The 27,709-nt window shown below is 41.1% G+C and overlaps 1 long non-coding RNA gene across 1 annotated transcript; it reads right to left on the reverse strand.

The window, feature by feature from the left end:
- Positions 1-224: 224 nt before the first annotated feature.
- Positions 225-27,219, reverse strand: LOC119873987. The gene is made up of 3 exons (XR_005367224.1): positions 27,008-27,219; positions 20,661-20,764; positions 225-337 (listed from the first exon to the last, which is right to left on the reverse strand). It is a non-coding gene; the product is annotated as an uncharacterized LOC119873987 (long non-coding RNA).
- Between the last annotated feature and the right edge of the window lie 490 nt (positions 27,220-27,709).

The raw sequence follows: 27,709 nt of genomic DNA on the forward strand, positions 1-27,709 counted from the left end.
GAGGAAGAAGAGAAGAGATGAGGAGAGGCAGAGAGAGGTGGAATGCAGATGGAGGATGGAGGAGAGAGGAGGAGTGAGGACCTCTGGCTGCTTTGGGTCCCCACCCAACAGCTGATGGGCAGGCAGATGGGAGGCAGAAGGAAGCCTCCTGGCCTTCCAGGCTGAGATGGTCCCATCCTCCTCCTCTCTCCTTAAGCTTGGTCATAAAATTTCCACAGTGTCGCTCACCAAGTGGTATTGTTGTTTATAGCTACTTGTCTCTTCTCTGCTAAAGCCTGAGGCCTTCCAGGTGCTTCTGCTTAGTTATGGAATCTGGAGTAAAGACCGCACCACGATCCTGGAAAAACACAATTATATGAAGTCATTTCTGTGCCCAAAACCTGTGAGTGGGTCTGTCCCAATCAGAGTCACACCCAAAGTCATTCCCGCATGGCCGTCGGGGATCTATCCGCCTGTCGCCTCCCATACCCCATCGCCTCACTCTAGGCTCCAAGGGGTACTCCAGCATCAGGGCCGTGTACGTGTGGACCTCTGCCTCACACCTGCTCTCTTCAGATGTCCAGAAGGCTCGTTCCCTCACCTCTTCTGGTTTTTACTAAAAAACCAACCTTCATAGCCAAGCCTTTCTGAAATTTAAATCCTATCCCCAAACATCCCACTCCCCTTGCCCTACTTGCTTGTTGCCTTTTGAGTTCCTCACTATGTAATGTACTGTGGTTTTTGCCTCTTTGCATTGCTTGTAAAAAACAAATCGTTCTTCTCACTGGGATATCTGCTCCACAAGACCAGAGATTTTTGTTTTATTTGCTGCCGTATCCTTCGCACACAGAGTGGTAGGTGTCTCAGCACATATTTACTGAATGAATAATTGGAGTTCCTGTGTCTCAGTAACATTATCAGACGTGGTATAATAAAAATCAAATGCTGGTGAGTATGTGAAGAAAATGATCACTCTGCGTGGCTGGTGAAAATCTGAAATGACACAGCCACTCTGGAGAACAGTTTGGCAGTTTCTCATTAAACTACACATGCAATTACCATGTGACCCAGCAGTTGTAGCTTGGGGCATTTATCCCTGAGAATGAAAACTTATGTTCTCTTAAAAAACCGTGCACGAATATTCATAACAGCTTTATTTGTAATCACCCCAAACTCAAAACAATCCAGATGTCCTTTCATGGGGAACGGTTAAACAAACTATGGTACATCCATACCATGGAATATTACTCAGCAATAGAAAAAAAATCAACTGTGATACTTGGAGGACTCTCCAAGTGGGAAAAAAAAAAAAAAAACAATCCCAAAAGGCTGTATGCTGTATGATTCCATTTATATAATATTCTATAATGCCCAAGCTAAAGAGATGGAGAACTGATTGCTGATTTCTAGGGCCTCGGGTTGGAGATCGTGGTGGAGGAAGGGAGGTGGATGTGTTTACTGAGGGACAATATGAGGGACTCTGGTGAGGACCCTTGTGAGGACCTTGTTGTTTCTTGATCATGGTGGTGGACACACAAACCAATATATGTACTAACATTACAGAGAATCACACACACACAAATGAGAACGTATATAATTTTGGAAATCTAAACTAGATCTAGATGGACTGTAATAGGTTCCTGACTGTGATATTGCAAGATGCTCTCATCGAGATTAGGTCAATAGCACATGAGATCTGTCTGCACTATTTCTTACAAGTGCATGTGAGTCTACAGTTGTCTCCAGATAAAAACTTGAATTGAAATGGTGTATTATTTATTTTTTTAAAGATTTTTTATTTATTCATGAGAGACACAGAGAGAGAGAGAGAGAGGTAGAGACACAGGCAGAGGGAGAAGCAGGCTCCATGCAGGAAGCCCGATGCGGGACTCGATTCCAGGAGCCCAGGATCATGACCTGAGCCAAAGGCAGACACTCAACCACTGAGTCACCCAGGCGTCCCAGAATTGGTTCTTAATTCTGGAAACGTGCATTGAAGTCTCTTTACGTGCATCACCTTTTCAGGGTAGTTGTAATAATCCATTGGGCACATAGACGTATACTCTTGTGTGTGTATAAAGCACTCGAAATGCTGTTTAGCCTACCATAAACACTCAGCACATTTTAGCTATTATTACTCCAATCCTACAGGGCAGATGTGTATTCGGATCATCTCTGATCCCAGTATATGTGCTGTTTCTGATGCATTTTACAAACACCAGGTACTATGAGCTGAATAAATGACTTTGCTAACCTTCTGCACCAACCTTCAAAGAACATGGCTCAGTAAGAAGCGTTCTCTCTGTGGAGTCCAGAGTAATCAAGGACTCTAAACAGGAGGACAGTAGGACTATCTAAGACGTCACCTCCTAGCTGTCCCACTAATTTACTGTAAAGCTTTGAAAAGCCCATCTTCTCCCCTAAGTCTTGGTTCCTCCATTTGTCAGAGGAGGAATTACAATGGCATTACCTCCGTGGGCCCTTTCCAAGTCTTAAATATGCACGGCTCTATGTTTTACAAGCACAGAGAATTATCTTTCCTGAAACATGAGTGCTGGACCAGAAGTCCATAGGTGATTATATATTGTCTCCAAAATTCTGGCCTCTAGTTCCATTTGAGTCAAGTTGACTCTTCCGTTTCTGGCCCCCAGTAAAGCACAGTTATTAGCAGCTGGTTTCTACCGTTACAGTCCTTTCAAGTATGTTGCAGTCAGAATATCTGTAGACGATAGCAAGCCAAGATTTTGGAAACCTTTAGGGGATAAGAAATTGTAGAAATTTAAGCTATAATTATAGTATTAATCACTACCATTGCATCACTGTCCTCCAAAGCCAAGGGGAGTTACACTTGTTAAATTCAAAAACAATAGAGGCATGTTGTGATTTATGAAAGTCCAAAAAAATAAAAGGCCTCCGAAAAATACCAGCTTGTTTATTTTATCTAATATTTGTAACACAACCTAATGTATTCGTGTCGTGTTTCTAAGAGGACTCCTGGGTAATTTTCCATGCCAGAGGTTAGCCAGCAGCTGACAGATGTCCTTACTCATAAAGGCCAGGTTCTACAGCGCTATGAGCATCACATGGATCATGCTTGCCTGTCCTCTTGCTCTGTATCAGCGCATCTGGAATGTCCAGCCACTTCAGAGTTGAAATCGCTTATATTTTTGTACTACCTTGGGATCACTTGCATATTAAATCATTGAGCATTTATTGAACACCTTGTACAAGCTTATCCCTCTCGGAGACACCATGAAATGATCACAGTGAAATATGCAAGATTCTCTGTTACTAGTAAATATGATATTTTTGAGGAACCTCCAAAGGCCTGGGAAGCAAGTAGGGCAAGAGTAATTGAAGAAGACGGCAAAATATTTTCAAAGTACTGAAAAAAAAAAAATGGTTGGACTGTACTGCCAACAAAACTATCTTTTAAGAATAAGGCTGAAATAAAGACATGTTTGTATACATAAACAATGAATAGATTATGAATAGATTCTCATGAAATAAATTTATAGAGGATGTACTCGTGGAAAAAGAAATAATCCCAGTAATGAGATCTATGATGCAAAGAAACAGCAAACATTTGGGCAAATCCAAACAAACACCATCTGAAAAACAATAATAGTGTTTAATTTGAGGTTAAAAAATAAAAGCCGCTCAAGCTGCAACTTACATACTAGAGGACAATAACACATGCGCTGGAGAAGAGTGAGAAGAATAAAGTCCTTGTATTGTTCAGCATGGGAATAAAAATATCTGTTAACTGAGGACATTGTTAATTCTGTCTGTAATTTTTAGCATAACCACTAAAAACACTAAAAAGAGGAGATTAAATTAGAGCACATATGTTTAAATCCCCCCAAAACAAAGCAAACAAGCAAACAACGAAGTCTACCAGAACGGGAGAGTGAAGTTCTCAGGCCAGAGCAAAGGTGGGTCAGGCAAAAAGCGAGTCAGGTTATCCAGCAAATCCCGGAGAGAGGAATGTATCCGCTGGAGAGCCGTTCAAGGGAGATCACACGTTGGGCCGTCAGACCCCCCTTGAAAGGATTCAGTACAAGGAGGCCCCCAAGCTCTCTTTGCTGAAGACTCATTCTTGAGAATATACAGTCAGTGTCAATCTTCCAGTGAAAATTTAGCTAGCCTTAGAGATTGGCCTGCATCCGTAGTTCTCAAAGGTAGGACTCCAGATTCCATTTCCAAATACATTGACTCAGTAAGGGCATTTTTTTTTTTTTAAAGATTGATCTATTTGAGAGACAGAGACAGAGAGAGACAGGGTGGAGGGGCAGAGGAGAGAGTCTTAAGCAGATTCCATGCTTAGCACGGAGCCTAACACGTGGCTTTATCCCAGGATTCCGAGGTCATGACCTGGGCTGAAACCAAGTGTTGGATGCTTCACCGACTGTGCCGCCCCGGCACCCCCGAAGGGCATATCCCAAAGGTAGGGAAGTGGCTGGCCTGAAGACCCCTGGTTTGAGAGGTGCTAATCCTGCATGAGAATATCATAGTGCCCTTGGCCTTCTATCTTTAAACACAGAGAAATACCAAGGCAGTTTATATCTCGATCTCTGGGAGAGTTTGAGGAGAGTTTGAGTTAAAATCATTCATTTAAATAAGATATTCTGCTTCACATTGCAAAATACAGGTTCCTAGGCTAAAACAAAACAAAACAAAAAACAACCTTGGTACATTTGTAATGTAATGTCCCTAAACCAATACCTCATGGGAGGCAGCCCATCTGATCTGTCCTGCTGACACCCCAGCCCACCGTTCCTGCCACTTTTCTCATTTTGGTAAAGCTGGTGAAGAAATCTTTCCAGTAAATTGAGGCCTTCTTGTTGAAGCCCCCAAAATGCCTGTCTCGACATCTATAGGACAATCAAACCTCGGACATTCACCAAACTAAATTCTTCCCCAGGCGGGAGCACACTTGAGAATTTATGACTTTGATAGAGACAGAAAAGTCTAACCCTTACACTCATTCCTACAAATCACAGCATTTGCTTTTTTTTTTTTCTTTCTGGAGAAATAGATTTTAGTAAGTTTCTTATATATATATTCATTGAATCAATTGCATATTCAGTTACCTTCTATTCTCTTCCCCTTCATCACCCATATGCATTCCAGTATTCACATATCAACTTCCTCATATTTTATTACATCAGTTATTAACTCATTTATGACTCTCGATTACTTGATCATTTGTGTATTCATTTAAAATATACACGCACACATACACATGATCTTCATGCAAGCTTCTCCTTTGCTAGAGCCACACGCAGAGATTGGCAATACATCCATGATTCCTTCTCAAAGTTTCAGTCACTTTGGCTTTCCCTTTCCCAGCCCCCCACCTGTGAATGCACTACACATGCGACTCAGATCCTAAGTACATACCTAGAAACCAAATTTACAGCAGCTTCTAGATGCCAGTCAGGCCAGGCTTGGAGGAAAATTCTGTTTCCTTGAGTCAAACGTCAATCAGCCCAGAAATTTTGACCTAGCTTTTCAGGCTCTCTAAAGGGAAATCTCAGAATTTTTCTTCTATGCAAGCTAAAACCCCACTTCTTTCTTCCCGGGGGTGGGGGAGGTGGGGGGGGGGTCCTCCCTTATTATACAGATAAAACACTTCTGACACTTCTAGTCACCAAGTATGTGGAGGCTTTTCCCCACACCAAGCAATTGTCTGTGACACCAATTCAATTCTGACCCTTCACACCTGGAGATGGTATCAGATGCTACAGGTTAGGGGCACAGTCCCGCAAGACTGCCCCCCCTCCACACACACCTTTATACTCCTCAGGTGCCAGTGGTGAGCCTAGGTTATTTCCACCTGTGCCTCTGACCAACTGGCCATAGATCAGAAGTTGCAGCGAACCCCTCCTTGGGTTTGAATAATTTGCTCGAGTGACTCGTAGAACTCAGGGAAACTTTTATGTTTTTTTTTTTTTAAGATTTTATTTATTTATTGGAGAGAACGGGAGAGAGAGACTGAGCACTGACCCACAAGCAGTGGGGGAAGCAGAGGGAGAAGCAGGCTCCCCGCTGAGCAGGAATCCCATGAGGGACTCGATCCCAGGACCCTGGGATCACGACCTGAGCAGGAGGCAGACGCTTCACCGACTGGGCCACCCAGGCGCCTCTCAGGTAAACTCTTACTTATTTGTTTAATAAACTTGTTTCCAAGCTTATTAAAGACGAGGATAAAGGATAGAGATGAATAGCCAGATGGAGAACCGTAGGTGAGGTCTGAGAGGGTCCTGAACGCAGGTGCCCCTGCCCCAGTGACATTGGGGCATGTCACCCTCCCAGTGTAGATAGATGCGTTCGCCAATCTGGAAACTCTTGGAACGTGCCTTTTTTTTTTTTTTTTTTAATAGAGGCTTCATGACATAAGCGTGTTGATTAAATCATTGGTCGTGGTGGGAGATTGATTCGAACTCCAGGCTCTCTCTGCTCCGGCGTCAGGGGCTGCAAGCTCCAACCCGCATCACCGGGCTCTCCTGCAGCCAGCTCCCAGCCGCAGGCCACCTGAGGCCTTTCCCAGAGCCACCTCCTTGACATGAAATAAAGCATACTTGGGCATGAGGGCTTACAAGGATTTTAACGGTTCTTTTTTAAAAATTGTATTTATTTTTTCATGAGAGACACAGAGAGAGAGAGAGAGAGGCAGAGACACAGGCAGAGGGAGGAAGCTGGCCCCATGCAGGGAGCCTGATGTGGGCCTCAATCCTGGGACCCCAGGGTCACACCCTGGGCTCAAGGCTGCGCTCACCAGCTGAGCCCCCCGGGACGCCTGGAAACTGCATTTTCAGTGACGCAGCAGGACCAGGAAAGGGAAGTTCCTTGTGATCTTACAGTACAGGGGACTGGGAAAGGGGAAATAGTCCATAAACCAGTGGTAGACAGATCGGTGGGAAGGATTGGAGTCCGGGAAGTCAGGCGGAGACCAGATCATGCCACGTGTGATCGTGTTAAGAAGCGTGGCCTTCCTTCTCGGGAAGGCATGGCAAGTGAATGATTTACACGTGGGAGGAAACCGGCCTGCGGGGATTTTGTTTTAATTTTGGGAAGATCACTTATGGCCAAAGCAGGTCGAGATGCAAGCGATGGTGCAGGAACGAGGCTTCCTTGTTCACTGGGGAATGTCGTCAGAGAATCAAAAACGGCTTAATCTGACCTTCTGAGCCAGGCTTGTCCCTAAGAACCATCTTTCACTCATGGGTATAGGACCAGATTCTTTTTTTCCCTTTCGTCATCTCTTGTGTATTTTAGTCCACATATCCTATCAGTTTCAGCCTCTAAATGCTTTGAAAGTGCATCACCTTCTTCTCTTCATTTCTATTGTCGCTCCCCTGGTTCAGACACTTGTCATCTCTGACCCGAACTATTGTTACCACTCCTTCACTATTTTTGTCACTGAGGAAGTGACAAAAATAGTGAAGGATCCTTCCCACCAATCTGTCCACCACTGGTTAGCAGAGTGAACATTGTAAGTGGCTTTTTTTCCTGATTAAATTTTTCCAATAGGGGCACCTAGGTGGCTCAGTGGTTGAGCATCTGCCTTCGGCCCAGGAAGTGATCCCCGGGGTCCCGGGATCGAGTCCTGCATCGGGCTTCCCTCAGGGAGCCTGCTTCAGTCTCTGCCTATGTCTCTGCCTCTATGTGTCAATCATGAATAACTAAATAAAATCTTTCAAAAAAACAAATTTTTCTAGTAGCTCCCCATTCACTAGAAGATCAAGTCTAAATTCCTATAATGTACCCAATTTCATGGTGGCTTCTCCAGGACAATTTTTCTGTTGATTATTGCATTTTTGAAAACCAGATCAAATCCCCCAAATAAGAATCCCCTCCTTTTTAAAAAAAATATTTATTTATTTATGATAGAGAGAGAGAGAGAGAGGCAGAGACACAGGCAGAGGGAGAAGCAGGCTCCATGCTGAGAGCCCGCCGTGGGACTCGATCCCGGGGCTTCAGGATCGCGCCCTGGGCCAAAGGCAGGCGCTAAACTGCTGAGCCACCCAGGAATCCCCAAGAATCCCCTCCTTATAGTCTTCTGTAAGAAATAGGCATTCACTCCACAATGCCATCTTCATATAAGGCACACACATCCTCGTTACACTTATTTCATTGTGCTGATATTTATTTGAGTGTATATCTGTTTTTATTCACTGTCTTCCTTGGGGGCAGAAACTTATTTATTTACAAGAGCCTGTAGCCTGGTGTACTGTGTGCTTAAATGGATGGCTCCTTTTCCCTCATTTTTTTTTTAATGGACAAACAAATGAACAGTAATTTTTTAAAACATAAAAAGAATGGATTAAAATTTTTAAAATGGGTCAAGTTCAACTAAGGTAGAAAAAGAAAAAGCAAGTGTTTCTGGTATTCTGGAGCAGAGGAATTTTTTTTCAGCTTCTTGGAAAGGTACAGGAGACCTTTTGCTCACTGTTACTCCTCCATTATGATTCCCTCTATTAAAAGTATAAATATGCTATGATGGTTTTAATATTGATCAACTCCAAGCATGCATCTATCGATACCTAGGGAGAGAGTGACTCACAGTGTTTCCAATGATGTGGTTAGAAAGTGCTTTGGATAGTCACCGGGGTCAGGCCTGGGAGAGCCAAGAAATCCAAGTGTTTCCCCTCTATCCCCCACTAGCTTTCTGAGTCTAATGGGAGCTACTTGGGCTCATCCCAGGTAACTGCAGGTTCTCAAAAGCCAGATTAGGTGGGAAATCCTTCACAGACTGAGACTAATGATCTGATAGATTCTATGACCAGTGAATTGGAGACTCCTTCAGGTCCAGTGGAGAACGTGAAAGCCAGATAGGAAATGAGGAAACACAGCTGGAAGTACTAAGAGAACGTGAGACCGAGGGGTTGAAATGGCTGTGGGGAGAGGCAGTTGTCTAGGAGAATAACATAATTGAGAGAATTGGGAGAGAAAAGCAACTTGGGGATGGAATTTTCAAATTGTGTGAGTACATGTTCTCTCTTTTGATGCCCTATGGCATTTTGGAGGTAATATTGACTCCCGCAGGTAACTGGTCGGTGAGGATGGGCAAAGGAAGTAGTCAGAAAAGAACATTTATTCACCGTGTGCTCTGTGTGAGGTGTCCCACTCACTGCTGGAGATAGATCTGCAGAAGGACTTGATTTTGCCCTAAATGAACTTTCTGACACCGTATGAGGTAGCTATGGCGAATTCCCCATGTATAAGTAGAAAAACTGAACTTCAGAGAGGTTCAATATCCTTCATTTAGGAAGAGAGGCATTCATATAGACAAGAGAGAACTAGATTTTCCAAGAGTCCGATGATAGGAGCAGACCAGAAATGAGGGGCTTGCTCATCTCTGGAGAGACAGGTTACATTTTTCCTCTCTGAGTGACGTTACTAGTCCTGATGGGGAAGGATGCTGAGAGTGGCATTCCTTCATTCTACAAAGAGGTAATACTTTATAAACCTCTCTATCTTTAAGGTGGTTCTAAGAATTTAGACTGTTCCTTTCTTAACGTGGCATGATCTTCAAAAGGAAGGGTTTTTTTTTCTTTTTTTTTTTTTAATTCTCTATTCTGTTATTGAGATGACACTGGTCTATGATCATCACATTACTAAATGCTATTGGAACTTGACAGGAGTGTAGTTGGTGTGACACAAATTAATAGGAACAAAAATACAGAATATTTTAGACGTGAAAGATGACGTTTGTGCTGAGTTGTATGACGTAATATCTCAAAATGACTATGCTCATGCAGTTTTGAAATCTTCCTATCACTGTGCACTGCATAGCTGTAATGGGTACCAAATCTAAAGTACTAGGTTTTTCTGAATTAGCAGTCAGGAAGGTCAATGTCACTATAGAATATAACAGAATAACAGAACCTTGTAACTCATTTATTGCTGTTTGATTTATCATTAGTCACCATCTCTCCAATTGAGACCCTAATTTTAATTAGTTTTACCAATGGACCTTCTCCTTAAGTGAGGATAGAAATGAGGCAAGCACACACATCACTACTTGTAAAATTATGTAAAAAAAAAAAAATTATCATGGATAATGGATAATTATCCATGCAGTCATGGATATATGAGCCTCATCATTAGCTAAGAACTATATGTGCATCCATCCAGTTCACAGATTGGAAATTGAAGCCTGCAGATATGAACTATTTTCCATGAAACACTTAGCAAATAACCACAGGATTCAGAATTTGAAGTGAGTGTGAGTGCAATAATTTTTCAGTGGCACTTAGCCCATTTTCTTAGCTATAGCATTTTACTTTTTTTTTTTTTTTTAGCATGTTTTCATCCTCTGGGAATATTACAGGAACCAACACTACATTTAGGTTATCAAGAAACAAATAAGAAATGATAATTAATTATAGAAATTTTAACAGGTAATCTAAGCCGTATGTAAAAATCTAAGCATCTGCCAGAGTATTTGACTAAGGCATTTACACTTCTGCATACTCTGGATGGACAAGGTTCAGTGAGAATTTTACAGCAGTGGCCCACCATGTGAATAGAGTAGGTGTGTATCTGGCACTTGAAGAAGTAGGGATTTTGACAATCAGCCTCAGATAAGCTTTATTCTGAGAGAGAGAACCAACGTGAGACTGCGAGACCGGGCTTCATCCATCAGCTCTAGAGCTTTTTGGACTTTATGCTTAGGTGTCCATCAAAGACACTTTGGAGATATCCTTGTATCCTTGTTTGGTGGCTTCCTGCCAGGACTGACCACCAGTATGGTTTGGAGATATTTCTCCAAATACAAATGCTTAAGTCCCATCCATGAAGATTCTAGTTCACTAGATCTGGATACGCTTAAGTGTACGTCCTTAGAAACTCTCACCAAATAAACTTTTTGAACAGATCTGACTGAGAATCAATGTAGAAACACCCCACCCTCTTCCACTTTGAAAGTAGCAAAGTGAAAGGCAAATAGTGAAAGGGAGACTGGCAAAGAAGATTTCCAAAATTCAGAATTTACTTAGTCTGTTGCTCAAGGAGCTCCAGAATGTGAACTATAATTATCACATGACCCTTGATGTTCTGGTTGTTCACAGCATTTAAAGATATAGAGAACACACAGAATCCTATGTGTTCCCAAAAAGTGTAAATGAGATTGTTGCATGTGTCTACTGATAATATAGAGCCCCCTCCATACTTTGTCCTAAGGATCAACCCTGGCAAGCTAAGGGTAGCACTGGGGCTCTGAAGGGGGCTCAGGGGCAGGTGCAAGCTGGGAGCAGGTAATAAGCCAAAGGGGAGCAGAAGCCTGAGAACTGAATGACATGGCCTCCAGAAGAGAGTGACCATCCAGAGCATGAGGTTCCATGGGACAAGCAGAGGCATCCTGCCACACTAGCTGTGGGAGGTGGGTCCTCATGGTCAGAAACAAGGAAGCAAGTATGATTAAGAGGCAGCATTAAGAAAAATTTGCTAGTTTGGAGGAACAAAGGAGAATATCTTTCTTAGTCCTTGCCAGCCCTGAAAGTTGCTATGAGGTAATCAAGCCTATGTGAGCAGCACTGAGAACCAGAGATAAATAAGAAAAAAACAAAATAAAACAAAAACAAACAAACAAAAAAAAACTAAAAAAAATCTACTTTCAAGGAATCACATTCTACTTTGATAAGTATGTGCAAGGAACAGAGTTAGGAGTTAATTCACAGGAGGTTTCTGGTGAAGTTATTCAAGGTAGGCCATGCCTGAAATATCATGGTGGAGGATATTTTGTGGTTTACCACACAGACATGGCTAGCAGAGTGAGGGCATTCTTGGCAGGGGAAAAGCATGTGCAGGCACCAGAGCAGTGGAACAGGATGACATGTTAGGAGAGCTGCAAGCCAGTGCTTGTGCTTGAAGTTGAAACGCAAACATAACTGTTGAAAGATGGAGAAGCAGCTAGGTGAGGGCTCATGAGACAGTGCAAATGCCATGAAGCCGTTCCCTCTGCGTCCTGGACACCACTGGCTGGCAAGAATGTAGTGTATGTTGTGTTCCTCCAAGAAGTAGAGCTACCTTGGGGAATAGTGAGCTCTGCATGGTTGTCAGCATTCAGAGTATTTGCGTACGGACATAGAATTTAGACTATGTGGTGTAAAAGATCTCTTTCCATGTGTGAGGTATCCTCCAGTATCCACTTAGACATCAACCTTTAAGAATGGGCATCGCTCTTGTGGGTAAGATGTTAATGAAAAAGGAGAAATAGCAATAAATAAAAGAAATAGGGACAGTGGAAGATACTGCAGTGGATGGTAAGAGTAGTAGGGGAGGCGAACATAATCCAAAGCATGTTATCCTTCCTGGATATTCAAAAATATACCAACTGTTCTCTTCTCCATTCTTGTTCCCTTCTGATCCAACATCAGACCGATATCTAATATGTCTCCATAATGGTCTGAGTGGTTTTAATAAAGAGACAACCAGGTGATGCCATCTCTCTACCCTCCATCTTCTAATAGCTTCCCATTATTCTTACAAACTATTTTCCATGGGCTACAACTACTTTTATGGTCTACCTGTGTCAGTCCACCAGTCTCATTTGATACCAGAGTCCTTTATGTTACAATATCTCAGCGCAGGTACTGTTGATATCTTGGGCTGGATAATTCTTTGGGGGCATCCTAGGATATTCAGTAGCATCCCTGGTCTCTAGTCACTAGAAAGAACTTTCTTACCAGTTAATGCAACCGGAAATTTCTCCAGATTGCCGAATGTCCCCTGGAGCTCTCTTCTCTGGGTGCCATGTTTATTCAAATGAGCCATGATTCCTTTCCTCATGAAACTTCAGAATCTCCACCTCGTTTCTCTGAAATAATCTCTATCTTCCCACCTCCAAATCATTAATGTCTAATCATTGCTTGTATCATTTTCTTCATGGAGCCTACAGTGCTCCACTGATCACATTGCAGCAATAACAGCATTTCTTTGAGGGCTTCATTTGTAGCTTTATGTTCATCACTGGGATGTTTGGAATAATGTCTTACTCTTCCTCCAGCCAGTGTACTTCATAAGAACAGGGACCTTGTTTGTTTTTACTTCCCATTTTGTCCTCAGTACCTGGCATAAACGCTGGCACGTCATAGAAACTCAGCAAACACTTAGTGCATAAATGAAAACTGAACAAAAAAAATCACAATTATCAGAAAAGTGGAATTAGATTTATAGCCTAACATTATTTGCTAAGGGTTGCTTTTGAATTAAGCAGTATGGGACCGGGGGCCACAATGAAGAATACTATACAGCCTTTGCCCAAAGAGGTGTAGCCTTGGGGAAGAAATCAATTTGAAGGTAGAAAGTAGTGATAGAACATTCTTTCTAAGTGATCAAGTGGCCTCTGAAAAGCTTGAAGCCGGGAATATACAGAAGAAAAATTTCCAAGGTCTGTTTATGACAATGAGAAAAGGTTTCACAAGGAAGGTTATTTATTTATTTATTTATTTATTTATTTATTTATTTATTTATTTATTTATTTATTTAGAGAGGGAGGTGGGAGGGGCAGAGGGAGAGAGACAATCTCAAGGAGACTCCCCACTGAGTGCAGGGCCTGACATGGGACTCGATCTCACAACCCTGAAGATCATGACCTGAGCCCAAATCTAGATTCAGACACTTAACTAACTGGGCCACCGAGGTGTCCCCCAAAGAAGGTAACTCTTGAGTCCAAACTGAAGGGTTCAATAGAAATATCCAGATGGACAAGGCTGATGGAATAGAGAGGCATTATTGCTGGTGTGATCGGTGAACAGTCGACCCTAACAATGCTGCAGGTGCACAGCAATCCAGCCAGCCGAGGATCTCCGCATAATTCTGGGAAATGAGTTGGAAGACGTCAGCAGAGATGGAGCATGAGAACCTCATGTGCCAGCCTTAGAAATTTGGCCTTTGTCCTGAAGACAATAGGTGGTTGCAGAAGGGCGGCAAGCAGTGGTGTGAGTCCGATCTATGATTTCAGAATGATGATCTGAATGTTCGGCCAGCAGGTGAAGAAGGACACAACTTCATAACTCGGGGTGTCGTCGAAAAAAAATCTTTAAAAAATTTAATTAACAGTAACAACAGCAGCAACAAACTTTGAGTGGCTGTGGACCTGGCACATAGGAATTTCTCAGCAAGGAAAACCAGAAGGCAAACCCAGTATGAGGTCTGACATGCACAGACCCTGTTCTTACCCAGAGGAGGGCAAAGAGCTTCGTGCAACCAGACGGTGCTCTCTCCTGTGAACGCCAAGTATTGTTGAGGGCAAAATGCATCCCGGGGATGAGGGATCAGGAGGCCAGCTCCAGGCTTCAGGGGGAAAAGAGGCAAACATCGGCATTTTCTGGGCACTGTGGCATTCTGAAACCTGATGATTGAGTGTTTGTTTTCCCATTGTCTGCAAGTCTGCCTCTCCCTCCAACATGAATAATTGTCAGGGTTTTGCTCGGCCGAAGTATATTCCAGGGAAATCGGATCTGCAATTTTGCAGAATTTCACAATGCCTCGTTGCAGTTCTGTGTCACACTGTTTGTTTAAATCTAGTTTATTTTACCTTTTGGTCCTGGACGTGCTACGCGCTGAAATATTTATATCCCTGCCTCTTAGGAGTGGAGCATTTCCTTTGTTCTGCACCGAAAAAAAATGTGCTGACCTGTTCTATGTAGATGAGTAATTGTTTTTATTTTAATTACTTGAATGCCTGTGGAAGGAGATTGGGGTTGTCTGGCCCGTTCTCTCCCGGGTCGTTTCTTCTTTCCCTTTCACCCACAAAGTTCTTGCCCTCATCATCCACAATGTTCTTGGAGACCATTTGAAGCTGGGAGATCCCAGCTAAATCTAGCCTTTAGAAAAGAGGTATGGGGGGGATCATAAGGCTCAATAAACATATCTGCTGCCCAGTACAGATTTCCCCTTTTGCCAGCCAGGTTCCAGGACACCGGAAAGAAAGGCCCAAGTACATTCTTGTCCTTCTTCAGATCTTATTTCTGAAAACAGCCCCTCCCCCACCTCACCCATATTCCTTATTACATGGCCTTCTGTTCTCAACTCGCTGCCTGCTGATCTCATTCATTCATTCATTCATTCAACACAGTATTGAATGTTTCTGTTGGGCCAAGCAGTGAGTAAAGCAGGTAAGCCTGCCCTTTTAGGGGCCATAGTCGGACATAGGAAGCAGATATCTCAGCGGTGAATACCACCATGGGGGTGGCAGAAGGGATATGACAAGATGGGGAGCTGTGTGGTTCTGATCTCATGCATGTTATGCCAGGAGAAGTGCTACTCAAGCTGAGGGAAGAGATGGAAAGCTGGAGGAGGCTAGTGCCAGGAAGGAAAGATGTTCTAAGCTGGCATTGGAGTGTCATTTGGTTAAGAGCCTCATCTAGGGAGATAAGGACCGAGGTGGTATTTCCTAAAAATCTGGTTTCTATGACAATAGGGTCAGACGTGTTTGTGTTCAACACCAGCTCCATCTCCTCAGAGCTGTTTGGTCTTGAGCAAGTTACTTCCCCTTTCCATGGCTGATTGCCATCATCTAGTCCATAGGGTGGATGCAAGGGTTGACTAAGGTAGGACTTGTCAGTCATTCACACACTGGTTGACACACAGTGACCTCTTGATAAACATTAGGTCACGTTATTCCCTTTATTGGTACCACGATTACCATCACCATTGTTATTATTACATATCTTTTATCTCATCCTCACTCTGCCCTTATATTTTCTGCTTTATTTTGTTGCCTCCTTAAGTCAGGTGATTTGAGATCAGCATCTTTCTGGAAACCACCTAACCCTGGGTCCTCTCTTTACCCATCTCCTCTCCTCTCTCCATCTTTCTTCTCCTTTCCCTTACCTTCACTCCTGTGGCTCACACTCCACTACAACTGGACCCCCAGAACTGGATGAGGGATAGCCTAAGATCATGGAGTCCTGGGTATTATTACTTCCATGCCAGGACTGTATTAGGAACAATGCCTATGCACAGCTTGCTTGGAATTCATGTTAGCATGCTCCACCACTTATGGGGGTGGGGATTGATTAGAGCATAAATTGTGGGTAAAATAATATCTCTTACCTAGCCATCAACATTGAAGAGACTCTTCAACTATGGTAATGTTTCTGTTTCTCCACACTTACATATTTATACCGCCATACTTGAAATTAGGATTCATCTCCCATCCAAACTCGTGTGATATCATCACCAATATTCTTTCTCTGCTTCCAAATCCAGCTTCCACTGAGATATCAGAATATTTTTCCTCTGAGACTGCACAGATCACATAATATCTGTGTTTGAAAGCCTTCCAAGATGCCCTGTATTTTGAATAATAAGACTGTCAGGACACTTTTCATTTCAAGGAGGAACAATAAACTCCTATCACATGAAAGGTAGTGAGAATATATTGCTTTACCTATCTGAAAAGTCCAGAGGTGATTTGGGCTTTTTCTTTTTTTAAGATTTTATTTATTTATTCATGACAGACACACAGAGAGGCAGAGACACAGGCAGAGGAAGAAGTACTTTCCCAATGGGGAGCCTGATGTGGGACTCGATCCCAGGACCCCAGGATCATGCCCTGAGCTGAAGGCAGATGCTCAGTCACTGAGCCACCCAGGCATCCTTGATTTGGGCTTTGGTTCCACTTTGATTAGGACTTCAGCTTTGTCTCTCTGTTACTCTCTCGACTTCCTTCCAAATGTCAGTCTTACTTTCTAGCTGGCTTCTTTCATGCTGGGAAACTGTTGAACAAGCAGTCAGAGGTCTCCTACTGCATTTGTTTTCATTCACTTAAATAATAATTTCTGGATTATTAGATTGTAATTGTTTGAATATTCCTCTGATGTTGTACCATCTAGATACAGGGATACAAGGAAATCAAAGACTTCTTAAATGGCTTCATCCTGAGCTACGGACCCACCTCTGGAGCAATCCCTGGACTGATAGAGATGTCATGAGATGATTGCCTTAGAGTTGATATTACTTCTGAGTTGAACACTATGAGAAGGTATATAGTTTGTTGGTTTAGGAAAACCCCAGTGGTCTCAGTGAAAGGGATCTTTCTAGCCAGACAACACGAGCCCTTGTAGAGGGCTGCAGCAGATGCTGGGAAGCAGGCAACCATACCCCCCACCTGAGGATATCATCCAAGGCTTGTCATGGTCATGCTCCAACCTATGACTCCAATTTCCCATCCTTCCTCTTTTTAGATTACTCCTGCCAAACTGAATTAACTGCCCAAACTTCCCATTTCTATGCTTTTGCTCCAGCATGATTTTCTGCACAGAATGCCATGCTCCTGCCTCTGCACTCTCTTCCATTCTGCCCTTCTCAGTCATAGAACACCCATTCTGTTCTCTAAGACCCACCTCAAATGCTACCTCCTCATGAATCCTATATTTTCCCACCTGTTTCTTCACCTGTAGGTAAGGAAAAAACACTGAAGCTGCAATCATCCAATTTGGGTTTGCCTCCTAGAGCTATCCTTTACTTATAGCTAAGACTGCCCTGCTTGCTTTGTCTCTTTCTCACCTTCCAAGGACCTGCTTTCTCTGCGTTTCATTTTTTTATCAATGAAAAAGTACCAGCTTTGCCCTGTAATTTTTCTGTGTCAATGATGTCATCTCTTATTTAAATACCTAAAACACTTCTGAGTTAGATCTTTTTAAAGATTTATTCATTTGAAAGAGAGTGGGAGAGAGCATGTGTGCATGTTGGGGGGGGGGCTTGCAGAGGCAAAAGGAGAGAAAGAATCTCAAGCAAATTCCCTGCTGAGTGCAGAGTCCAACATGGAGCTCAGTCTCAGGACCCTGAGATCATGACCTGAGATGAAACCAGGAGCCAGATGCCTGACTGCACCCAGGTGCCCAAGAGTTAAATTTTTGAGCCGGGATTTTGGAAAACCTGGAGGGCTACTTATTTTGTTAAAGGAATATTCAAAGAATTACAGTCTAATAACCAGAAATTATTATTGAAGTGAATAAAAACAAATGAAGACAGCCTGTAAAAGTCACCATTTGCTGAAGTCCTGGCCCTGAAGTATCAGTATATATTTTTCTCTCACTTGCAAATAAGTCTCCATTTTGCAGAACACTTTTATTTCTGAGACCTCACTTGTAAATCAAATGTCATATACTCATTTTTGTACATTTTAATCATAGAGATAAATTGTATGAATTTTTTCAAGTTTTAGTGGCCTCTGATATTTCAGATCCTTGCCAAGTCATTAATAAACTGTAATTACATACTTAACTATACTTTTTAACGGTATCTTTTAATGAAGTGAAAATACTTTAGGTTTATGAATACTAATTATTATAACTTTTTGCAAGTTCAAGTTTTGGCTATGATGGGTTTTAATCACTGTTGCACACTTGGATTCTGGTTTCCTTTTAGAGTAAAAGCATAAGTAGACGTTATGAAGGCGTTATAAGAAAATTTTGGTGCAAAATGTCAGCTATAATGGTGAAGTAAAGACCTTTCAAGAACTTATACAGTTGTAGGGCACTCAGGTGGTTCAGTCAATTAAGCGTCTGACTTTTGATTTCAGCTCAGGTCATAATCTCAGGGTGGTGGGACTGAGCCCCATGTTGGGCTCTGAGCTCAGATCAGAGTCTGCTTGTCCCTCTCCCTCTCTCTGTGTCCTTCCCTCTGCTCCTCGATGCTAACGTAATGTGCACGTGTGCTCTCTCTCTCTCTCATATAAGTAAATAAATGAAAAATAAATATATAAATAAATAAATACTTTTTATATAAATTTATTTTTTATTGGTGTTCAATTTGCCAACATACAGAATAACACCCAGTGGTCATCCCGTCAAGTGCCCCCCTCAGTGCCCATCACCCAGTCACCCCCACTTCCCGCCCACCTCCCCATCCCCCACCCCTAGTTCGTTTCCCAGAGTTAGGAGTCTCTCATGTTCTGTCTCCCTTTCTGATATTTCCCATTTTTTCTCCTTTCCCCTTTATTCCCTTTCACTATCTTTTATATTCCCCAAATGAATGAGACCATATAATGTTTGTCCTTCTCCAATTGACTTATTTCACTCAGCATAATACCTTCCAGTTCCATCCATGTCGAAGCAAATGGTGGGTATTTGTCATTTCTAATGGCTGAGTAATATTCGATTGTATACATAAACCACATCTTCTTTATCCATTCATGAATAAAAACTTTTTTTTAAAGAACTCATATGGTTGCCTTTATGTCAGTTCTGAGAATGATGGATGAAAGACTGTGAACATTTTTAATCAGGCTTTTAAAGATGTGAGAATTTATATGGCTTTTAATATCTTTTTTTTTGTGAACTATGCTAGTTTTTGGCATTATCAATTTCACCAGCATACCTGAGAAGCAATTAAAGATATAAAATCTGATTCATGAATGTCCGTATAACATTGGGTTAAGAATGCAAAAACTGGAGGGGGAGAAAGCATTCCATCAATGATGGAGACTTGTTAGAAGGATGTAGGAGTCCATTGGAAGAAATTCCAAATCTAGGAATGATCTAGGATGAGTAAAACAACAAATTAGAAAATGATAGTATTGAATTAAAAACCACAAAATAAAATATCCACAAGTCCATATTGATATAATAAATGAACAAGTCAATGAATGAGTAAACAAATAAAAGGAGAGACAGAGTGGCCCTTATGGTACAACATAATAGTTCTATTGTTACTATAACAAGTTACCAAAAGTGGTACCAAAAAGTGGTACCAATTTAGTGGATTCAAAGGATACAAATTTGTTTCAAAATTTAAAAATTTACAAAACCAGAAGTCAGAATCCTGAAATAAGTGTCAGTGTGCTAAAGTCAAGGTGTTGACAGGAGTTCATCCCTTTCTAGAGGCTCTATAGGAGAATCCATTTCTTACTTTTCCAGATTCTGGAGACTTTCTATATTCCTAGGCTCATTGCCCACTGTACTGCCATCATTAAAGTCACCGATGGCCAGTAGGATCTTTCTCATGCCACAGCACTCTGACATGGACTGTTTTCCATCTTTTTCCCAATTTAAAGCACCTTTGTGATCACACTGGGCCACCTAGATAACTCAGGACAGTCTTCTTGTTTCACAGTCAGTTGCATTAGCAACCATATTTCTATCTGCAATCTTATTTCTTCCTTGCCATGAAACATTATATATTCACAGGCTCCTCTGGGATTTAGTATGAAACATCTTTGGGGGGAAGCCATTATTCTTCCTATTGCATAGAATTATACTTAATCAATGTAAAATGAATGATATAAATAGAATATTACTATTTGGCATATACCATTGTAATAACTATCTCCTGCATTAATTGATACTTTAGTTAGGGATGATGAGAAACAGAATATTTGCATACCTTCGAACTATCTATGCACAATACTTACTAATTACAAATGGAGTAACTTTTCATGCATAAACATGACATACGCCATCATAATCAAATAATTAGTGAGCTATGAGACAACTAGAAAAACTAAATATGTGTAATTGGAATCCCCAAAGAGACAAAAGATAACAGAAGAAAGTATTTGAAGAAATAATGACTAAAAACTGTATTTGATGAAAACTATAAACCTTCATATTTGAAAAGCACAACAAACCTGTAGCAGAAGACACATGAAGAAAGCGACACCAGACATATCGTAATCACATTTCTTAATCTCATGTTAAAAATAATCTTAAGAGCTGGGGTACCTGGGTGGCTCGGTTGGTTGGGTGTCCTGCTTGAGCTCAGCTCAGGTCTTGATCTCAGTGTCTAAGTTCAAATCCAGCATTGAGCTCCAGACTGGGCATAAAGCCTACTTAAAAAAAAAAAATCTTAAGAGCTGATAGAAAAGAAAAAACACATTATGTACATAAGGTCAAAGATAAGAATAATGCTGATGAGTCAGCAGGAAAATTGGAACTCAGAGCCTAACAAAGCAACATTATTAAAATATTGGGTGATAAAAGGACCAGTCTTCAATCTGGAACTGTATAACCAGCAAAACCCTGTGTTGTTTTTGTTTTTTTTCAAAAACCTGTTTTAAAAATTAAAGCAAAATAAAGAATTTTACAGACAAAGGGCTAGAAGAACTCATTGCTACCCAACTGTCCCTAGAAGGAATGGTTTAAAAAAAAATATCCTTGAAACAGAAAGTAATACCAGAGGAAAATTTGCCTCTAAAAAAGAAAATTAATTTTCACATTGTAACTCAGAATTTCATTAATTATTTCCTGTGAATAATTGGAAATGTGAGATTGTTGATTTTTAAAAGCATTTATGTTACAATGATATGATTATTTGTATTTCTTTATTTCCTTTCCCCTTGAATTATCATCTAGAACCTCCTTGCTTCTGTAAATTACCACAATTCAAAATTTAGCTCAATAATGGACACCAACAGAAACTCTAAAATAATGTTTTTGGACACAAGATTAATTTTGTTCAGTTCCATAAATATTTTTTAAGCCCTACTCTAGTTTTGGCCCTAAGTTACAAACATAAATAGCCACGGTCTTTCTCTACAAAAAAAGGAACAGAATGACAAGAAAATGTGAATGTTAGTTTTCATTGATGTATCTTCATGTTGCCTTCAATTTCAGAAGGTAATTGTGAGAACTGCAATGAAATGATGTATGAATGCATGCTCTTTTTCGGGATGAAAGCTGTGTGGTGCAGGATAGAGAAAGTGGCTTCGGAGATGACAATTCTAGGTTTCAATCTTAGCTCTACACTTCCTAACTGTGAAACTTTGCCAATCCTCCTATCCTCTCTTGGCTTCTACTCTTACATCACTAAGATGAGGACAATTAAACAAATCTCATGGGGTTGTTATGAAGGTAAAATGAGATAATCGATACTGAGAACTCCAACCCCATGCAGGACAACCTGGTCAGTGTTCAACCTAACGAATTCCCTTCCTCTAGAATGGAACAAGGGACTGTCTGAGAGGCTGCTGATCATCAAGAGAAGAGAGAAGGCTGTCAGCAGTAGAACATAACAATTTATAAATTTCTTATTTCACAACAAGCTCTGGGACATCCATCGTCCATGGAAATAAACAAACTGAGTCTGGGGCCCGTTCCCAGCTGTGGAGTCCAGTGCAAATGCACCTGAATGAGTAACGTGTGCTGCAGATGACTCACCAGCCCCCGACTGCAATCTGGGTCCATCTGCTGAGAAGGGCCAGCCACCCCACCCAAAAGAGGCCCACAAGGACTTCTACAGATCATTGCTTGGAAAGAGAGAACTGTGTGTACTTGTAAGGTGTGTTAGGCAAAGCCCTTGTTCCACTTATTGAGTAGGCCGTGAAAGAAGCAGGCGAGTTTCTTGATGCATCTTTAGAGCTCATCAAGCTCTTAATTTCTCTTTTCGCAAAAGTAAAAATTGATTCCAGGAAGGAGAGGAACGATTTTCCCAAAGTCTCACAAATAAACATCAGACCTCTTTCTCTTTAATCTGACATGTTTCTACTTTGCAGTGTGCTGCTCAGTAAGGCATTTGCTGAAGTGTTTTCTTCTTGGGCGTTATAGGACAGGAATGGAATGAAAGAGATGGTAAGCATGTCCCAGATCCCTCCAAGACCCACCCAGTATCCTCACATGCTGAGAATTGTTCTGGATTCTTGTACACATACAGTCTGATGTCTGATTGCTAAACCAACCACTTGTGGCTTTCCTGTCTCCATCTCTCTGATCTTTTGAATTCTTCTCTGCAAGATTTTAGTTAGACAAAGATGCAAATACATACTTCCATCCACTCACTTATTCCTAACAGATATTGCTGATCAGTTGCGGCCCTTGTTCTCACGGAGTCAGGAAGTTATCTAAAATATCGTCTTAATACAGTCCTCTCAGAAGCTGACACATGTGGGAAACATTTCCAGAGCTACTCACTGTGCCATCACAAAGAGAGATGCGCTTCTCTTAGACAGTGTTCTCTTTCAAAGCAAACTCACGTACAGTGTTAGTGTAACAGTATTTCTAGGGCTTTGGCGTGTAGTAGATAGTCCATTGTTTGCCGAACGAAAGACAAACACAAGTGAATGAATGTGGTGAGTGTTAGATGAGTTTTATCAAATGACAATTGCTCTTCTAGAATTTCCCAAATATAAAAGGGACGTTACTGACCAGATAGAACATCAGCAATTCAGAGAGAAAGGGAACAACTGAGCAAAGTTTTTGTTTGGTGATTATAGCAAAAAGCTGAATAATGCATGGACTTTTCAGTAGAAGGAAAATGAAAACATCAGACATTGAGTAGGGTGGGAATCCTACAAAGCTTTTTCTCTACCTACTGGCCCATAAGCTCATCATGCTTTATGTGGATTTGTAATAATGAAAAGCCCCTAGAACAGTCTCCAAAATGGGTGAGCATGTGAGCACACACACATTTTGAATCTTGCACATCTGTTTTCTCCATAATTAATAAAACACTGGGAAAAGAAATTGTCTCCTATGTTTTGTTCCTTTTTGTAAGCCTTTGAAACATATATGCTTATTATATTAAAACGTGCTTAAAGAAAAGTTTTAGCTTGTTATGGTGGTTAGTAGAATTGGCTGCTTTTCTCACATTGGGGTGAATACAGAAATCATGGTGTCCCAAAAAGGAGTGTGGAGAGAAATAGGATTTGTGGAAAATGTTGCTACTCTTTCTTTAATACAATGATACTTATTCTCAAGTGTGGTCAAAAGCCAGTGACTCATCATCTTTTTATTTTTAAAGATTTTATTTATTTATTAGAGAGCATGAGTTGAGGGGGGAGCAGAAGGAGAGGGAGAAGCAGACTCCCCACTGAGCAGGGAGACTGACGTGGGGCTCGATCCCAGGACCCTGGCCAATGACTCATCTTTATAACAAAACTCCCTAAAGAATCTCAGCTGACTCAAAGGTACACCAGAGACCTATGGCAGTAACCGTCTGGTTTTCCCATCAGATAGCCTCTCCACAAATGGTTACACTATTTTGTCCTGTTGTATTTTAAATTAATTCTGCTTAGAGAATTTTATCCTGGATTTTTAGAGAAGAGGAAGGAAAATATTTTAGGTAGAAGACCAATGATAGAAATGAATGGATAAGTTTTTATTTGAATGGTTCAGAACAGGGTATAGGAGTGGGCTGTTGTTCTGAAAAGAGCACTAAGCTTTGGAAAGTTAACAACATGAGTTCTAGTCTAGGCTGAGCTTATTTTTTTTTAGTAACTACTTCCTTTCCAAGGACTTCACTTTTTCCATCTGTAAAACTGAAGGGATTTTGTACAACCACTTTGGAACATTCTTTGGAACATTCTCCTACAGTTGATTATATGTGTACCCTGTGATCCAGCAATTCTTCTAAGTATATACAAACAGAAATAATTGAAAGTGTGCACCAAAAGATGCACTCAAGAGAGTTCATAGCAGCATGACTTGTGATAATAAAAATTTGGGATGCCCCAAGTTCCATTAACTCTAAAATGTGTTGTAGTCATAGGATAGAATATTACACATCAATGAAAAGGAACTTGCAAAACCACTAGACAATTTCATAATGTTGAGTATATGTTCCAAGCACTACAGATATTGTGCTGTATGATGCCACTTCTATACAGTTCAAAAATAGGCAAAATTAATTTACAGTGAGAGAAATAGGTCAGAATTAGGTCTGGATTAGCATCTTGAATTTGCAAATTAATGGCTGTGGGGCTTTGAGAAGTTATATAACCTCTCCAAGTCTCAGATTCCCCACCTGGCACATAAAACACTTAACACAAGGTGTTATATATATATATATATATATATATATATATATATATATAAAGCACATGGAAAATAGTAGTTGTTATCAGTGCGTTGTTCTAGATTTAAAAAGGAATTCCCAAGTTTCCCAAATCTGCTGCTGTGGGTCTCTATCATGTCCCTTACCACACACATTTTGGGTTTTCTTTCTTCTATCCCTCTTCTCATCCTCCTGGCCACTCATTTTGTCTCCTTTTTATGCCTTCATCCCAACGTTTCTATCCTGGTTGCTTTTGATCTTTCTGTGGCTCTCTATGCCCCTCCTTCCTGATATAATTCCTCCAAAGCTCTCCCAAGAACAAAGAAAGTGGCTGACAGTCTCTCTGTCTCTCTCTCTCTCTCTGTCTCTCTCTCAATCTCAATCTATCACTGTCCTGTTTTCCACATGCATAATCCTGAAACCGCAAGCACATTACCGTGTACATATTATAATTCCATGTGGATTGATTCCTCGGCTCAAGGGATAGATGTGTCAAGGCACAAATCTTTCATGGCATGTAAGGAAAGGTAATGGCATCAATCCTAAGGCTCGTTTGACACATTCTACTTGTGGGGTGAGGCACTCACTGTAAACCTTTCTTCCCTCAGTCAACCTGCTATCTCTACCACTCTCCCACCACGGTAGTCCAAATCTCCTAAATAAGAGTTGTTTTACCCACTGGTCATGGGTGTTTTCCATTTTCCATTTTTCCATTCAGCATTTTTTTTTAAAGTGTAAATAATGTCCTATGTCTTTTTGAAACCTCACCAATAACACCTCAGTGGAATTGGGATTGGGATAAATCATAACTCCTCACTATGACCTCCTCTCATTCTCCCTTTTTGTTGTAATGGCCTTATTTCTGTTTCTCACATACATTACACTTATACGTAACTCAAAGATCCTGCATATGCCAAACCCTTTATGATAAGAATTCTTCTCCAAGATTTCCTGGATAGCGCCTTGTAATCATTCAAGTCCACGTATTACCTATATAGAGAAGAGAGAAGTTTTTCCCAAGACCAGCCTCAAGTAACCTAACCTCACCTCAAGTTACTATCTTATCACCTTATTATATTTTCTTTATAGTGAGTTTCACTAACGTCAATCTACCTTACATTTTTTGGTTGTGTTTCCATGCTTATTGGTGTGAATTTTGGGGTGAAGGTGTTGATGTGGTTTATAGGTGATGCCAGTGGATTGGTGATGCAGGAGGTAGTTATTCAATAGTGGTCTTTCTGTGGTCTGGGTTTTTCGTTGCTCCTACTCATGGCCAATTCAGTAACTCCATGATCCATCAGAAGAATTGATATTACTAAAAAAGGAATGCAGACTCAGACATCTTCCTCTTTTCATCTTTGATTCTGACATGATCACATTCACTGGCTTCTGCTCACTTGGGTCAAGCCATTTTTCGGATTTGATTTGAGAATGAGAACTTTATAAGCTTCTTCCTCCTCTTTTGTTGGCTTTAGTATGATCCAAACAAAGAATTCTCTGAAAAGGAATAATATTCCTAGCAGGCTTCTAGAATATTAACATGAGCATGAACAGCTGAGTTCCAGCTGATTAATTTCTCGCCCTTGCATGGTATATCTTGGATAGAATAAAAACACCTTTTTGGGGGAGTATTTTTCTTATTCATTTGACTTTGTTTATTTGTATTCTAGTCCCAAATAACCCAAGTCTCCCAACATTGAGAGATGACAATTCGCTGCTATGCATTAAAGCAAACGCATAGAGGCACCAAGTCCCTAATAAACGTATCCATCCCCCAAATTTGAACATTTTAAAAACACTTTTCGGTGCTATGTTTACTGAATATTTATTGTGCAAACATGCTCCTAGACAGAGACTGCTTCTGATAATTCCTCCAGACACTCTTTCCTTCCTTTAAAAGTAAGCATAGGTAAAACAAACAAAAACAAAAACAAAAAACAGGGATCCCTGGGTGGCGCAGCGGTTTGGCGCCTGCCTTTGGCCCAGGGAGCGATCCTGAAGACCCCGGATCGAATCCCACGTCAGGCTCCCGGTGCATGGAGCCTGCTTCTCCCTCTGCCTATGTCTCTGCCTCTCTCTCTCTCTCTCTCTATGTGACTATCATAAATAAATAAAATAAAATAAAAATTAAAAAAAAAAGTGTTAAAAACAAAAAACAGATCGGCGTTGTGACCTAGTATAAATATTTGGGAGTTTGACCTGAACTCAAGTACTGGTTCAACACATAATAGCTCTTAGACACTGACAAATTATTTTACCTCTTTGAGCCACAATTTTCTTGGCAGTACAATAAGAGACATACCTGCTTTGCATTTTTGTCCAGTTATCAGAGGATTTAAGTGAGTATTAAATCCTTGGTCATTCAATAAATGTCAGTTCTCTTCAACCACAAGGTGCCACAATAATGGTCTTTACTTGGAATGCATGGCAGTGCAGGAGCTGCTGGTCTTACTGTTGCCCCTTGAAGAACACCATTGTCCAATCCTGCAGTGACTCCACAGAGTATTAATCTAAGCTGAATGAAGCCTGTGATAGAAATATGTACCCACTGAGGGAGCAGAATGAGTTTGCGAACAATTATGCAAATATGGCCACATGCTTTTCTTTAGACCCAACCGCAACATGAGTGCAGATGAATCAATGTGGACACTGTTGGCAAATGGAGCATTTTATTCTGTTTTTCCTGAGAAATAAGAATTTGTGTCTAAGATTGGGCTTCATTTCAGCTGTACGAGCTGGATGGAGATGAGGGCCAGCTGAATTATCTCTGTTCTTTTTCAAATAATTATCTCAAAAAGAGTGTGACTGCTAAGGATAGAACAAAAATGTTATGAGGTGACAGAGGTGAGGGAGGTCCAGGGAAAGTTTGTGAGTACATATTATTCCATGGTAAATATTAATAGAAACAAGCATTCTGTACTGCCTGTCAAAATCAGCCCCCTGGGCTACAATTAAATTTGTCAGATTTCAATGAAAGCATGACTACTGCTCTGTACGCAGAAGA

Source organism: Canis lupus, chromosome 11 (genome assembly GCF_011100685.1).
Source record: "Canis lupus familiaris isolate Mischka breed German Shepherd chromosome 11, alternate assembly UU_Cfam_GSD_1.0, whole genome shotgun sequence".
Taxonomy (NCBI): domain Eukaryota; kingdom Metazoa; phylum Chordata; class Mammalia; order Carnivora; family Canidae; genus Canis; species Canis lupus.